Genomic DNA, 18180 nt, shown 5'->3' with positions numbered 1-18180 from the left:
TACTATGGAGTTGTAATCAGCTCTTAAACCCGCAAGAAGTTGAAGAATTTGGTTCTTTTTAGACACTAATTCTCCAATTGCTACTAGGTGATCAGAAATGTTCTTGATCTTGAGGATATATTCCATCATTGACAAGGACCCTTTTCTTATTGTTTGGAACTCTAATCGAAGTTGCATTACTCAAGCCTTTGATGAGGCTGAGAATAACTTCTCTAATGCAGTCCATGCTGCATGAGAATTCTGAAACCCATCGATTTGTCCCATAATTTCAGGAGTAAGAGTGGAGTAGATCCAACTCAAGATCATATGATCAAAACGTCTTCACAAAATGAATTATGGGTTTAAGGCACCTGCTTATTTATTTTGGAGGACACACCTTCAAACCATCAATGTAGTCTTCAAAGCCATTAGCAAATATTACATTTTTCATTTTTGCTTTCCACAAGATGTAGTTATTTCTATCAAGTTTGTGGAAGATTGTCACTTGAGGAAGAAGACACAGGCGCCACTCTAGTTTGCAGATCAGAAGGCTAAGCTGAATTTGCCATTATTGAAACTGGTGATATTTTGAGAGACGAGCATATTGTGCAGCTTGAAAAAAAATTGTTCTGAAGCTTATCTTTTCAAGAAGACTTCCTTCAAGAGATCGGTCAGCTCTAATACCATGTAAAAAATTGAATTAAAACTGTGTTTTTCTGTATCATTTCTTGAATATAACAATAGTATCATGGTTTTTATACAAGTTTATTCAATTGTTACACTAACTACTCTACTGTACAACTGTTCTAACTATAAGAACCTTTGGGAATCCATCCCATACTAAATTCACCTCACCCCAAACACACGAGCTGAATGCTCTCCTTTATTTAACCATGTATAAGATTGGCCCCTTACTCTCCCATCTAATTAGCGGCGCTACCTCCTCTTGTCGTCCTTCTTATTTGTATCCTTTCTTCTTTCAGTAGTACTCCGTGGGTGGATGCCTTGTCATTACATAAACTACTTTGCCCCTTGCTATTTTCTACTCGATCTACTTTCTCCAGCCTAGATGGCTTGTTTGCTCGCATCTAGAAAAAAAAAAGTATAAAAAGTGTATAGTAACTAATACAAAGTAGCTTTCAAGCTTTCTTGCCTAGTGACAAAGGAAATTTCACACTTGGTGGTTTGAACAGCTAAGGTTTTCCACAGATAAACCAGTAAAATAAGTGTGTTAGAGGGAATCTATTTCAATCTTTCGATAAGAATCCAAAGAAGGTGGGAAGAAGGAGTCAAGTCAGCCTACAGGATGAGCCTCGAAAAAGTTGGTTCTATTCACTGAGAGATTAAAAAAAGAATCAAGAGTAAGTGAACTCACTTTCTTCAAAAGAATTACACGATTCACTCTTTTGTCTTTTAAAAGCTTCAAAAACGAAAGAATCTAATGGAAAAGAGCCTGTGGATCCTTCAACACAATCAGCACCACCATGGAAAAGAGTCGGTCTAACTTTAAGATTTTAGTTCTATTGGCTGATAAATTCCTCTTTGCTGCAACAATCTCTCGGACACAAGAAGGCTGCCACTAACGACTTTGAGGCCTTTCATGAGGTTTTGGAGATTACTGGTGAACAAGGAGGGTGTGAGTCGTGTTCAAAGCTTTCTGGAGGCCTTCTAGCTTGTTTGAAAGATAGATAAAAGGTCTTTAAAATGTCATGCTTATTTTTTACCCTTTTTTATTCTCGGATCGATGAATCGAAATGAGTATCTTTTTCCTGGAATAACTTTCTTTTCTAGATCTTTATATCCTTCAATCCTGAATCCGACGAGAGTAAGCAAGTCGACTAGCTTTTAAACTCTTTGAAATATGTTGAGTTACATAAGAATCCAAGGCAACTACATGTTCTTGGGAAGACCCTCCATTATAGAATGACGAGTTTCTTAAGCCCACATAAAAGATTATCCCCCAGGAGTAAAGCTCACATTTTGATAGGTAGATATATAGCCTTGAAGACATTGGGATTGGTTCGCTATGGGTCTGCATTTTTTTCTAGAACATGTTATTGCATAAAATCTATATATCAAATTAAAAATAATTAATTAGTTTTAATTATTTAATAACCAATCGTATGACCTAATTAATTAAATATGATTTCTTGGACAAGATTTTTTCCTCAAATTTCAAGAAATAAAAAAAAAAATTATGAATTCTGTTTAAATAGGATTTCTTAGATATAATATTTCCTAAACTTTTACAAAATTAAAATAATTATTCTATTCAAATGAGATTTCTAATGCTTATCAAATTAAAATAAAAAGAAATTATACTTTAATCAAAATCTTTTACAAAAAATTATTAAAGTTAAATATGAAAGTAGGGACATTTATAAAACCCAAAAAAATGATAGCCAATTTTATGACCTTTGCTACAATTGGAAAATAATAAGTCTTAATTTTTTTTTAAATTCAATTAATTATTTGAATTTTGAAATTAATCTATCTTTATTTATAAGTCTATATTAATAAATAAATTATTTAAAATAGAAAGAAAAGGAGAAAATGAATCTATCTTTATTTGTTTGTTTTTTTTTTTTTTTTGTGCATAGTTTTTATTATTTCATTTTAGTAATGTAGAATATATGTTTAAAAAAACTATATTATGCAATAAAACCCTAAAAAAAAAATGGTATTACCTTACTGGCAAAGGGGAATACAAAAAAAACACATAGATATGAGTTATAGAAAACCCAATTTATAACAATAAACTCACACAACAAATTTCTACAACTTAAATATAAAAAAAATGAAGAAAGCTAAGGGCTTAGAGTTCTAATAGATCAGGTTTTACTTCAATCTTTTAGCTTTCCATTTAACCATTTTGATTTGGAAAGAAGAATTGAGAGAGAAGGAAAAAGAAAAAAGAAAAAAGAAAGAGATTCTTTTAAAGAGGGGGAGAGCAAACAAAAAGAGTTATATGGTTGTGTGGTCTATCTCTCTCTCTCTCTCTCTCTCTCTCTCTCTCTCTCTCTCTCTCTCTCTCTCTCTCTCTCTCTCTCTCTCTCTCTCTCTCTCTCTCTCTCTCTCTCTCTCTCTCTCTCTCTCTCTCTCTCTCTATATATATATATATATATATATATGAAATTTTAAAATTGTATCATGATCACATAATGATAATATGTGCTGTTAAAAACACAAAATTAAAACAAAAATTTGTATTTTATTAATATCTTGCAAAACAATTTTTGATAATTTTGTTCTTATATTATTTTAGCATTGATTTATGATTAAAGAATATGAATCCTAATGAAACATGTAGGTAACCTAAATAAATAAATAATTTAAATAATATATTTTTAGATTACATAGAAAATTAGGAAATAAAATTATATTTAATGATTTCTTTTAAGTAGTTTGTTTTATATTTACTTGTTATTGACCATTTATTTAAACCGTGTAATATTCTTATTTGTTAATAGTTTACTTAGTATTCACCTTCTTTTTTTTTACGCTTTATGTTTTAGGAATTTCAAATTTATAATTACTTTATTATTTACATTTATTTCTATTTCTTGCAACTAATTATTCTTATAAATTAATAATTAGTGCATAGTTCATTTTGTTTTTGTACTTATTCTTTCTAATATTCTCATACAATTTTTAGAAGAATGTAATTACTTTATCATTTCTATTTATTTCTATTTATTTGTTTGAACCATTTAATTATGGTTATATATTAATAGTGACTATACAATTCATTTTGGTTTTTTTACGCTATATGTTTCATTTTTTTAATATTTATATTTGCTTATATAATTATGTATTTGGTTTTAAATTTGATTGTTTGGAATAATATGAGTTGTTTATATTTATTTGGTTATTATATTGTTTTAGGATTGATTTATTATTGAATAATATGAACCCAAATTCTGAACAAAAACACACACATATATATATATATGCTAAGAAGAAGATGAATGAACAAATAGAGAATATGAAGAAAAAAGAAACAATATTATAATTGATGACATGACAAGACTTGAACCAAGTATTAACATCTAACTATTTGAATATTTTGATTTATGTAATTCATAATGTGATCACATTATTTGTAGGAAATTCCAATAATTGAATTACAACTGAATGACCAATCGAAAAAGGAAAACAACAAACAAATAGTTTTAGTTCTTTCAAAATTGGTAAGCTATATTCTTTTATTTAAGTAAAATTAAGATAAACTTCAATTATATATAGGGTCTTCATCAGGCCAAAATGAGTTGCAAACTAATTGGTGTACACCCAATACAAATATAGCAGGTAAAAAACACTATTTAATAAAGAATATGTGTACTTTAATTTCTGATTTAATTTTTTATGTATTACAAATAGTCATTGTAAAAATAAATAAATAAATAAATAAATAAATAAATAAATAAATAAAAATAAAAATTCATTTTAGAAAACATAAATTTTGAGTCCAATATATTAGAAAAAGTACCACTTAGTAAAAGATTTAAACATAACCCAAAGGGTTTTGTTGTTCAAATAGAGAAATATCACTAGTTGCAAATAATGTTCCTCAAGAATTTCATGAATTATTTATGTCGAATTTTGAAGAAGCTATTGAATTTCAAAAATATATTAGAACTTATAATAATACTTTTGCTTTCATATCTTTCGGCGTTAAATATGATAAAGACTTATGTAGAAGAAATAAAGGTATATACACATTTCGAGTTCAAGGTCAAGTCTATCATTATATTAATGAATTACTATCATCAAACAGTCACTCATTATATTTACAACTTTATTTTTATGATTCCGAACATGAAATAGAAAACCAATTATATGTTTCAAAAAAATGAATGCATCTATTTTAAAAAAACTAATTGTTATATTGAAAGTTAACCCATTTGGTAATTTCTTTTGAGCTTTTAAAAATGTACCTAATTTAAAAAATTATAAGATTCATATAAGGTCGAATGTTGGATTAGATCAAAGAATTTATAATACTCCTTTAACAGCAGAAGTTGTTGTAATATGGGTCGAAAACATTGATTTTGAAGAAAACTTTTCCCAAGAAAAAATAAATCGAGAGATTCTTGTTTATAATTATTCTGGTTATAGACATAAAGTGGAATACTATTGTGGTTGTTTCGATCCTTTACAATATCCTTTTTATTCCCACACAGAGGTACTGGTTAGCATCAAGGAATTCAAAGAATAAATAAATAAATAAATAAGGCAAACTTATTGTCATGAAGATTTATTAATAAATGCATGTGAAGTTGCTTCTGCCATAGACCTGTTTGACAAAGAAATGAAAGGTCCAAATAATTACAATTTCTTATTATTTTTTACAGCAGCAATATGAGTACTTTGAGTGTTATATTCAACTGTTTTTTTTCTAACAACGTTAAAAACTCATAAGAAAATAATAGAGGTTTCTTGCTGAGAGTATTATTTGTTACAAGCTTTAGATCAAACAATTAAATAAATCAACATTATTTCATGTTGGTCACCTTTTACAACAATATATAGTAGATATATATATATATATCAAACTTGAAACATCAAGATTAGATTATTTTCATAAAAAACGATATGAAATTCGTGTTAAACTGTATCCAAGAATTGTTGATAGTATTCATGTTGGTGAAACACAAGGTAATAAAATTGGATGATGAATTGTTTTACCAGCTTCTTTCATAGGTGGACCTTGAGATATGTGCAAACAATACATGGATGCAATGACATTAGTTCAACAATTTGGAAAACTAGATATTTTTCTTACAATGACATGCAATCCTAATTGGCCCAAAATTAAAGAAGAACTACAATTAAATCAGGAAACACAAAATAGACCTAATTTAATTATACGTATATTTAGAGCAAAGCTAGAAGCATTAAAAATAGAACTATTTAAGGAACAAATATTGGGACCTATAGTCGCATACGTATATGTAATTGAATTTCAAAAAAGATGTAACGACCCGCTCCCAACCGTATAGATATTGTCCGCTTTGGGCCCAAGGGGGCCCTCACGACTTTAAAACACATCTATAGGGTTAAGAGAAGTCTATACTTATATAGCGTCAGGAACTTTCCCCCTTATCCGATGTAGGATGTCACAAACACTCTCCCATGTAGACACAACGTCCTCATGGTATCCCATAGGATTGCGGGGCCAAACAAACCCCTATACCGAGGTCGAAGATCGGCTCTGATACCATTTGTAAGGACTCACACTCAACTGTATAGATATTATCCGCTTTTGACCCAAAGGGGTCCTCACAGCTTTAAAACGCGTCTACAAGATTAAGAGAAGTCTATACATATATAACGTCAGGAACTTTCCCCCTTATTCGATATGGGATGTCACAAAAGAGGTCTACCACATGCTCATTTTTTTTATTATTTTAAAAACAAATACAAAATTAATTGCACTTGAATCTTTTGATATAGTTGTTTGTGTTGGACTTCCAAATAAAACCAAAAATGAAAAGTTATATTTAACAATTATAAAGCATATGTTACATAGCCTATGCGGTCATCTAAATCTAAACAATGTATGATGACATCATAACAATGGAAATAAAATAAAAATAAGAGGAGCCAATTTAGACAATCAATGGGTAGTATCTTACAATCTATATTTACTTCCAAAATTTCATTGTCATATTAATGTAGAAATATGTTCTACTATTAAAGCAATCAAATATTTATACAAATATATTTATAAAGGACACGATTGAGTTGCATTTAATATTAATTATCAAGAAGATTTAGAAAATATAGATGAAATTAAGAACTTTCAAGTTGTACGATGGATTTCTCCACCTAAGGCAATGTGGAGAATTTATAGTTTCTCATTAAATGAAATACATCCATTTGTGAAAACACTACAACCATATCTTGAAAATAAACAATCTGTCATTTTTAGAAAATTAGACAATTTAGATAGTATAATAAACAATGATTCTTTTTAATGAATAAAATAAATGATAAAGCTAAGAAATTGTTATATAAAGAATTTCAAAAACGTTTTGTCTGGAATCAACAAGATAAAATATGGATTATATGAAAAAAAAATGTAATGTCATTGGTAGAATTGTAGTAGTTAATCCAAATGATAGTGAAAGATATTATTTATACTTACTTTTAGATGATATTAGAAGTGCAACATCATTTCAACACTTAAGAAATGTAAACGGTATTCAAACTTTATTACTCCGTGAAGCTGCTCAATTACACATATTATTAAAATAAGGTAATAACATCGAATTATGTTTTAAAAAAACTTCTTTCTAGCTAGCAAATGTCATATGCTTTGCATTGTTTATTTGCTACTATATTAATATACTATAAACCTAATAATCCTTAGAAATTATGGGAAAATTTTGAACAAGCAATGTTTGATGGTTATGCTTTATTAGATAGCAAATCAAAACACATAAGATTTAAAGTATATTAGAACATATTAATTCCATTCTCGAATCAATAGGAAAAACTACAAATAACTATCACTTAGTAAACTAAGACATTAATTCAAATATTGAAGAGAATGTATTTAAAGAAATTAATGAAGAATTACAAATTCTTGTTGATGAAAAAGACATTGTTGCCACAAAATTGCTTAATTTTAAACAAAAATATGCATATGATATGATATTAAAAAAAGTTTTTAATAAAGAACCAACAACATTTCTCATTGATGGTCCTAGTGGAAGTGGAAAAACATATTTATATCGAGCAATTCTTGCAACAATAAGATCTAACAATTTAACTGCTTTTTCTACAACATCATCGAGAGTAGTTGCATTGATCTTACTTAGTGGACGAACAACACATACAAGATTTAAAATCCTACTTAATATTGAAGATTCAAATGTTTGCAATGTTAGTAAACAATAGGGATTAACTAAACTTTTATAAAATGCAAAAATCATAATTTGGGGTGAAGCATTGATGTCAAAATGACAATCAATCGAACGTCTAGACAAAATGTTACAAGATGTAAATGATTATAATATTTTATTTGATGGCAAATTGATTGTATTTGGGGGCGATTTTCGCCAAGTCTTATCGATCGTTCCAAGAGGAATAAGTGAAGAAATCATCAATGCAAGTTTATTGGAATCATATTTATGTCTAAAATTTTAAAAAATAAGATCAACTCAAAACATGCGAACCCAACTTAACCCATTATTTAGTGAATATTTATTACAAATTGGTAATGAGATAGAAAAAAATATGTTATAACGAATGTATTAGACTTCCACCCACAATGACTATACCTTATGTAGAAAATATAAATACATTGAACATCTTAATAGACAATGTCTTCCCTAATATCAATAAGTATACTAATAATTTAGATTTTATGATAAATAAAGTTATATTAACTCCAAGAAATTATTAACCTGATGATATAAATAATTTTCTTATAAATCAATTTTCAAGAAACATCATTAGATATTACAGCTTCGATGAATATTTAGATACGATCAAACATAGTGTTCATGAAGATTTTTTAAATAGTTTAATACTTAATGGATTTCCACCCAAGGAGTTGATATATATCAAAACCAAATTGTCCTATTATATTGTTGAGAAACATCAATCCTTCTAAACGATTATGTAATGGTACTTGTTTAATTTGTTGAAGGTTTGATCAAAATGTAATAGATGAAGAAATTAGTGTTGATCATTATCGTGGGAACAAAGTTTTTTACCTAGAATTCCATTCATACTTATTGAAAATGAAAAACATATCCTCCTATTCAAGCGGACACAATTTCCAATTCACTTAAGTTTTACAATGGCAATAAAAAAATAAAATAAAATAAAATAAAAGTTAAAAAAACTCGAGGTCAAACACTAGATTATGTAGGAATATATTTACCTGAACATGTTTTCTTTCGTGGACAATTGTAGGTTGTTTTATCTAGAGCAAAAACATAAAATTCAATCAAAATTTTTATTAGACCTACTCTTCCAAATAAATCATATTATTATTGTACAAAAAATATTGTTTACCGTGAATTGCTAATGCTAACAAATAGTTAATAACATTACAAACCTATTCTAAATCCTCAAATTATTTCTTTAATGCTTTGTGATGTTTTTCTTTTATAGATAATATCACCTTTAATGCTAATATTTTCGATTCGTCTAAAAATATACATTTGAATAAATAAATATCTCTTCTACTTTATGCTCTTATTTAATTTTAAATATTTTCAAATTCAATGATTGTATTAAATTTACTAAAATCTTAATTTCAAACAACAATTCTATGTCTTTATATTGTATATGTTTTTCTTTTTTGTTGTTATTTATAGGCACAACATGGAACGACAATGCAAATCAATTAAAGATATATGGACAACGAAAGTAGTAGTTGTTGAAAAATCAATGCCACAACTGTCACAGCATAGCCTGACAAATTATCAATGATTAATATTGATAGATTATGAGGTAAGTGACTTTTATGATTTTTTTCATACTAAGAATAAAAATGAAAAAAAAAAAAACAACTACTTGCTATATACAACCTTGTTTCTTTCATAGATCCCCTAAACTATGTTAGCTCTATTGCTCAAGTTGGTAAGATCATATATTTTTTGAATTTATTCTTTTTTTAAAATATAAAGTACTAAACAACATCTAGTAACATTAAATTATAGATATTATTACGGTCACGATAAATGTGAAAGAAGCTAAACAATTACAGACAAAAAATGGGTCATCTATGATTCGTGAAATCATCTTAATTGATCTAAAGTATGAACAACCTAATTAAAAAAAAAAAATCATCAAATAATGATTTAAAAAATGATGTCACATTACAATTTACTCTTCACGAAACAAATTCTAATTAGAATATGCACAATTTCTAAATACTACTTTTACATTTTCTCTTTCGGGTTAAAACCGTTGAGCCTAACTATGTGGGATCAATTCATAAACAATGAATGCAATACCATTGCAATTGTTATTGCCACAAAACTCATCATTATTGGAATCCGCCTCAAAGTCGTATCATTCAATGGTATCTTTATTTCAAGGGTTATGCTAGGGTACCGAAAAGTGCTTTTCAGTACCGTACCCACCTTTTTAGGCTAATAGGAATTAGACACATGACATGCAAAATAAAAAAAAATTAAACAAGACCAATTCTTCAGGTTACCCAACTGGTTGCCATGGGAATTAATCCCAGCAACACGCATTGTTACATCTATTACATTAACCAATTATAAATTCCCGTTTAATGTAATTATTTTGTTTGGGGAATTTTTTAAATATAACAGAAAAATAAAGAAAATTTTGAAAAAATAAATTGCAGTTTATTTATTTTGTAATATAGAGTGATTAAACCCAAGATAAAAATTAAATTTAAAATAAACAAAAAAAAAATCTAAATAATTTGGTGATATAATTTATAAATTAAGGAAAAGTAAATTTAATTTATTTTAACATCAAATAATTTGTTGACAAAATTTGACCAATATTTGAAGTGTGAAAAGCAATATAATTGGTTTATGAAGTGAAAAAATAGAAATAAATTTTATAAAATATATATTAAATAAAAATTAAATTAGTTGTGTACTAATTATTAATTGAGAATATATGACTAAATTATTTCTTAGCGTTTAAATTGAATTACACAAAAAAATTGGTTTAAATAAAGAAAATACGAAAACAATATAATTATTAACAATATGGAAGTCCAAACCCCTTACTGATTTTTTTCCATAAATTTCCATTTTGAATTTTTCAAGGATCCATTTCACACCTTCAAAATGTACTGAACTTATCTAAACAATATTTCAGTCATAAGAAATCCCAATTTTTTTATAAAAAAAAAAAAATCATAAAATAAGTGGATAGTAAGGAGGGCACGAAGAATGTGAGATTTCCTTACTAATTTGTTAGTATTTTTATATTTTGATTTTTTTGGGCATCATTTAAACACCCACAAAGTGTAATGAATGAATTTAAACAATATCTAAGCCATAAGAAGTCCCTAAACATTTAAGTGGAGAATGGAGAGGGTTCGTCACATTCTTTGTACCCTTAGTAATTTTTTAGTATTTTTGGATTTTGATTTTCCCGAAAATCATTTGACCGCCTCCTAAGTATAATGAACCTAATTAACCAATATTCAAGCCATATGAAGTCTCAAAATTTTTTGAAAAGTTCAAAGAAGTAGAGAATTGGGAGGATACGAAAAATGTGAGGATTCTTCACATTCTTCGTACCCTTGTTAGTTTTTTAGTATTTTTTTATTTGGATTTTTCCGGAAATCATTTCACCACCTCTTAATTGTAATGAACCTATTTAAATAATATCCAAGCCATATGAAGTCCCAAATTTTTTTGAAAAGTTCAAAGAAGTGGAGAATTGAGAGGGTACGAAGAATGTGAGGATTTCTCACATTCTTCGTACCCTTGTTAATTTTTTATTTATTTTTGGATTTAGATTTTTCCGGAAATCATTTGACCACCTCCTAAGTGTAATTAACCCATTTAAACAAAATCCAAGTCATATGAAGTCCCAAATTTTTTTGAAAAGTTCAAAGAAGTGGAGATTTGGGAGGGTACGAAGAATGTGAGGATTCCTCACATTCTTCGTACCCCTTGTTAATTTTTAAGTATTTTTGGATTTGGATTTTTTCTGAAATCATTTCACCACCTTCTAAGTGTAATGAACCTATTTAAAAAATATCCAAGCCATATGAAGTCCCCAAAATTTTTGAAAAGTTCAAAGAAGTGGAGATTTGGGAGGGTATGAAGAATGTGAGGATTTCTCACATTCTTCGTACCCTTGTTAAATTTTTAGTATTTTTGGATTTAGATTTTTCCGGAAATCATTTGAACAACTCCTAAGTGTAATGAACCTATTTAAACAATATCCAAGCCATATGAAGTACCAAAAAATTTTAAAAAGTTAAAAGAAGTGAAGATTTGGGAGAGTACGAAGAATGTGAGGATTCCTCACATTCTTCGTACGCTTGTTAATTTTTTAATATTTTTGGATTTTTATTTTTTCGGAAATCATTTCACCACCTCCTAAGTGTAATGAACCTATTTAAACAATATCCAAGCCATATAAAGTCCCAAAAAATTTCAAAAAGTTAAAAGAAGTGGAGAATTGGGAGGGTACGAAGAATGTGAGGATTCCTCACATTCTTCGTACTCTTATTAATTTTTTAGAGTTTTTGGATTTTTATTTTTTCGGAAATAATTTCACCACCTTCTAAGTGTAATGGACTTATTTAAACAATATCCAAGCCATATGAAGTCCCAAAAAATTTTAAAAAGTTAAAAGAAAAGGAGAATTGGGAGGGTATGAAGAAAGTGAGGATTCCTCACATTCTTCGTACCCTTATTAATTTTTTAATATTTTTGGATTTTGGTTTTTTCAGAAATAATTTCACCACCCCCTAAGTGTAATGAACCTATTTAAACAATATCCAAGCTATATGAAGTCCCAAAAAATTTTGAAAGGTTCAAAGAAGTGGAGATTTGGGAGGGTACGAAGAATGCATCACTTTAACATCTTACTTCAGTATCTATTTACAGATCGACAGCATAGATGCTACCGGTGTACCCTTATTCTCAGCCGATAGACACTGCCATATCTTATGCTGAAGCACCAAAATGGCCAATGTTTACCAGTTGTGAAAAAAATGTCAATCGCTTGATATGGTGGTCGAGCGGTACATTTAGGTGCGGTTATTGTAAATCTTGTGTTTTCATTATAAAAAATGGGGTTAATTATGCTTCAAAATCATACCTCAATTACTGACATGAAACATATAAACAAATCAAATTGAAATCTTGTTTCAAAATCCTAAATTATCCTTAATAATAGTAGTAATAATAATAACAACTGCCAAAATATGTTGTTCGATTGCTTAAGAAAACATAACAGTTATAGGTAGTTGAACCAAGCAGTCGAGGCGGGTAAAGTGATCCTTTTCTTCATTCAATTCAGCTAAAGCTCAAGCATCTCGGCTTTAAGTTCAACTCTATTAAACCATTTACTTCCCTTTCACTATATGTTCTGTCCTCCTCTTTACTTCTTATGATCCCAAACCAACTAAGTTAGAAGGTTTTCTCCTCAAGCCATCACACATCACATAATTCTACATAAACGAAAATGAAAGCCTAAATCAAGTGACTGTGTTCATCAATAATGACAAGATCAATAAACCAGTTCAAATAAATTTGTCGTCCCACTCTTCATACAAAGGGCTTGAGGTTCTTATCAAAGGCATGGAAATTTTAAAACCTCTAATCAAACAACAATGTCAAACTTTGTTTTGCCAGATCGAATAACAGACATCTTCAATTATAAAATTCATATCACTTACCCCAAACAAATTTTATTCCCTATGCATATATTATCTGATAGAGTTCACCACCATGTCAATTTATTGTCATTGCATTCACCATCATCTTTGACATTTTTTCCATAGGATTATCCCTACCTTGTTACTACTGTTTTTGAACTTCCATGTTTGGAGGACAGAAATTCAACATTAAGGCCTTCAATTCTAGCTTTATTATCTATGCACCTTCTCATAATAGATATAACTGCTACCACGCAACTAAATGTTGGTTTATATGGATGTTTGATTAGCACAATGATGTCCCTTTAAAGCAAGAGCAATTAGATGTAACAAAAGACCAAATTGCCTATCAATACAACAATTTATGGAGGAAACCAATTAGATTACAACTTATAAAATGAAAGCTTAACCAGTCGACCGGTTATATTCTACTGATTGACTACTTATCTCAACCAGTAGACACTGCCAATGTGTTTATGCAACACCCAAATGGGCAGTGGCTACAGGTAGCAAAATAAATGGAATCGATTATTTTGATGGTCGACCGGAATTGGGCTTTCCTTTTGTTTTCATTTAGGTATGTGATATGGCGATGATGCATTTATGCATAAATATTAAATACTAAAAAGCAAGAACTTGATCAACTACGTTGCATGCCAGACCATTTATGTTTATGGGATATATTTGAAAATAATGGAAATCCATCTATCAATATCATTAAGTAAATATATACTTCCATTAAAAATCTTCACTGAAGGAAGTTTGAAGCTCACAAACAATAATTAAGTTATACCTCTGCCATGATCAGCAATGGTATGCCTGCCATGGCCATTGAATAAATTGTTGAATAAGTATGATTGCATAATTATGCACTCAACATAGAACCCAATTTTATCGAATGGAACACCTCCTAAGGGTTAAGTTTTTTTGGTTACAAAGGCCCCTCGCCAAGAGGGAAGTGCTTAAACTTTGTGGATATTATGGACCATGCAAAGCCTTACACAAACACCTTCAAAACTGTATAAGAATTCGTTTGGTAATGCATTTCGGAAGTGTATCTAATATTTGTAACAGTTTAGTTTTTTTTATCAAATTATTTGCTTTCAAGCATAACAAACAACATAATCTTTGTATCTAATCCTTAATGAACACCGAATAAGATTTCCAAGTAGCTCTGATGCCCTTTTCATGCATACTATTGAACACTTTCCATGCTTCAAATATATTATTTTGACCAACAGGCTTGGAGCTTGGATTGCATTGAGTAGATACCCAGGACTGAACAACTATTAGGCATTCGTCCATGTGCTTACATCAATCATAAAACTCATACACACAAGTGTCAATGTGTGCTTGAAGATCATCTACAAGGGTATCCACATGAACTTTTAGTTGGTCGATCAAGGCCACAAACCTCTCCAATGGTTGAATTAAGCATCCTCCAATAGCCTTGGCAAATGCAGTAGTAGCTGATTGGGAATTGCAAACTTGTCCATGGCTACTGTGAGCTTTGGATTGTGGACTTCAATGTTGTCTCCTTCCCTAGTCCATCCTTAACATGTAGACCTCCTCATCAACAACATCATGAGTAGTTAGTCGTAAGTGTGGCTCATATGCTAAGACCAAGAGTTCTCATCAATGGAAGTTGTTTGAGAAAACACAATTATGTCAAGATGGAGAACAGAATGGGGAATGAAACACTCCCTTGGCTGGAAGAGTCTCCTAAGGACCTCATGATGTCTATAGTTCAAGTAGTCTTTATGATCATTTGACCTTTAACGCTTTCTTATTATAAGCATGCATTGTTTGATGTTTCTTCACCTTCTCATTTTTGGCCGATGTGGCAACTTGTATTGTTTTTGTAAGTATCGTTATCAAATACCATCTCATTGACCAATATATTTTTAAGTATGCTTCCCTATATCGAGCAATTCATGACCACTAGGAATTTAGTGAACTTCATCCACAATGATCAAGAGTAGATTATAAGGAATATTGAGGACACTTTTTGAGTGATTGATGTTTAGTGTTTGACTGCATTATTTTTCCTACCTGTAATGTATGAGAGCTTTTTAAAATTTGTACCTGCTCAACTTTCATTCTTCCTTTCTATTCGTATTGACATCATTTATGAGACAACTGTTTGTTCCATTATTGTGTGCTAAAATATACAGTTGCTGATTTATAAAGGTTGTAAATCATGTCGGATGAGGCCTTAAACTTTTTCTTGATGATTCAACCTATAACTATTTTCTTCTTCTCTTTGTAGGAAACATTGGAGATCATTGGAAGTGGATTAATGATTCGTTCCCAATTGTTGTCTCAGCTGATTCATGTCCTCTCAATGGTCCCTGACAGTGGTGCCATTTGATACGTGTCCAGCTGGTGTTCCTTGATTGTGGTCCTCAGAAGGGAGTAATCAACAAAATTTATAACCTATTACACCATGTACTAGGATAGCCTTAGCTAGCATAGCATAGTGGCTCTAGGGTCATTCACTGGGATGGGTTTTCACTTCACAATTGATATTAATTCAAAGATGAATTGGTACTTTTTCATTTCAAGGTTAGCTTTAAAATAAAACATAAACTTTGGTTGAAAAAGAGCTTGGTTTTGAGCTAACAAAAAATAATAGTAACTGATTTTAATTACAAAGAAAAGTGTTTCTTGGAGTTTAGATCACTAGGCTCAGGTTCCTCATACAAAAAGGAGAGTTCCGGTCACTTGTTTCTTTTCCTCGCATTAGAGAATTAACATATAGTTAATTCTCTAACCGGTGTGGTACAGATGCTTCCCATTAATGGGTTCAAACACTAATTCCCTCTCACTGATGCACCTTGCAATGGCTCATGCCTCTCACCTAGCATTTGCCATTCAAGGTGATCCTTAACCTTGGATTACCCGTCAAAAGCTCGCAAGAGATAACTAATGGATGTCTCCTTGGAGTCCAAAAGCTTACCAAGTGTTGGCTATTCTAGAAAATCATACCTTCAACCCACCTCTCAAAGGCTCTCAAGAGATAAACTAGTGCATCTCAATGGACGGAGATCACTTGCCTTACCAAGTGTTGGCCTAGGTGATTTAAAGGTGTTTTAAGTTAACTAAAAAGATAAAATCATTAACGGGTCACACTTCCTCTTCATTAATAACTAAAACAACAAAACTTCCAATTTATGCATGTGGAAACTTACCCGGCTTTCTTCACTCCAAGAGACGAAGAGCCTAGCCTCTCATCCTCTGAGGAAAAATCCTCAGAGTTTGATTGGCTAAAAAGAAAAATAACTAGAAAACAAAAATATGAAGGAAAAACAGAGCAAGTGCTCTGTAAAATATATTTCTTTCTTTTGTCGATTACATGATTATCATGTGTAAAGAAAATTACAAACTATATATAAGAGGTTATTCACCCTTTGTTCTTACTTAAAGACTAAGGAATCCTATGATAGGTGGGTTACAAGGAGAGTTTGGGGATTTAGACATCAAATATCTAAAGCAAAATATCTCAAAATGTCGGTCGCAAATATCAGGAAGCTTTAGGAGAACACCGCAGCTGTACGTGCAAGAGGCTGTGAAATTTCGCAGCAAAAGGACAACATTTTCGCACCCAAGGCTGATTTCGCAGCCGTGCGAATTTTTCCTTCAGCTTGAAGTGATCGGCTTCCAATGGCTGTAACTCCTTCATTTCAACTCCGAATCGTGTACCGTTTGAAGCATTGGATTGTTGACTTCCTGAGCTTCGAAATGACATATAGTATGCATAAATTGAACTCCAGAAAGTGCTCCAAAAGTGGCTGACATGACTGTCATCTAGAATGCTTCATGTTAGATTTCTCTTTGCTTCCCCTCCTTGCATTCCGGATTTGCTTATGGCAAAGGACTTCAAAGCTTCGGTTCTTCATGTTTCTGAGCTTTCCATTGCTTTGCCATGGATTCCAAAGAACTCTCCTCAATCTTGGATTGCTTTGGTGATCAAAAAGCTATCAAAACACCAAAACTTAACACAATTTGATTAGAAATGATTGCAAAGGTCCTCAATATGTTAATTGGGTTAAAAGGTAATAACTACTACTCAAAAGTGTTTAAAAGAGTTAATTATAAGCTATAAAAATAGCACTTTTTGAGTAGTAATCAATTAACATGCTGTGTAGAAAGCCAAAGAAGCACTGACCAGCTAATGGAAGTCGTGATTAGAATAAGTCAATCATCAAAACTACCCAGTCCTTGCTTCAGTGCATTTGGTCCAAATACAAAGGCTAGTATCATGCTATTCCTATATGTAGCTTTCATTTTTCATTTTTAAGTTTTAGAATTCTTTAAGGGAAGACCTCTAAGTTGTAATTTTGGAATAGGACCTGAATTGCCTATTATTAGGGCTTCACCTTGAGTGGATCATTTAGGATGCAATTGAGATTGTAGGAAAATTTATAAAAGAGATTATAGGAATCTTTTCATTTATTTCCTTTTTTTCTTCATATTGTTATAGGATTATAAATATTCTTGTAACCTCATTCAGAACGTCATGAACATTAAATTAATTCTCTTGCCTTCAACATGGTATCAAAGCATGGTTGCTCTAGAGCTGCCATCCTTCCATCGTAATTATGGCAGTATCTTATTCTCCCCTGTCAGTCCTTAACCCTCAACCCTCACATTTAAGCCATCAGTCCTCTTTGATACCATGCTATTCACTATCAACTGAAAGTGTCCTTATGCTGCTGCTATTTGTGCCGGTATTTTTATTTCATCTCATGCTTGGATCTGGAAACTTTATTTCTTTCTCAAACATCATGTGTGACAATGTTCCAACTGAAGACATACTCTTCTGTGGCTTTATGACTCATTCAAATCAA

Source organism: Vitis riparia, chromosome 3, assembly GCF_004353265.1.
Source record: "Vitis riparia cultivar Riparia Gloire de Montpellier isolate 1030 chromosome 3, EGFV_Vit.rip_1.0, whole genome shotgun sequence".
NCBI classification, from domain to species: domain Eukaryota; kingdom Viridiplantae; phylum Streptophyta; class Magnoliopsida; order Vitales; family Vitaceae; genus Vitis; species Vitis riparia.
The sequence above is the reverse complement of the archived record's forward strand: the minus strand, read 5'-3'. Positions refer to the sequence as shown.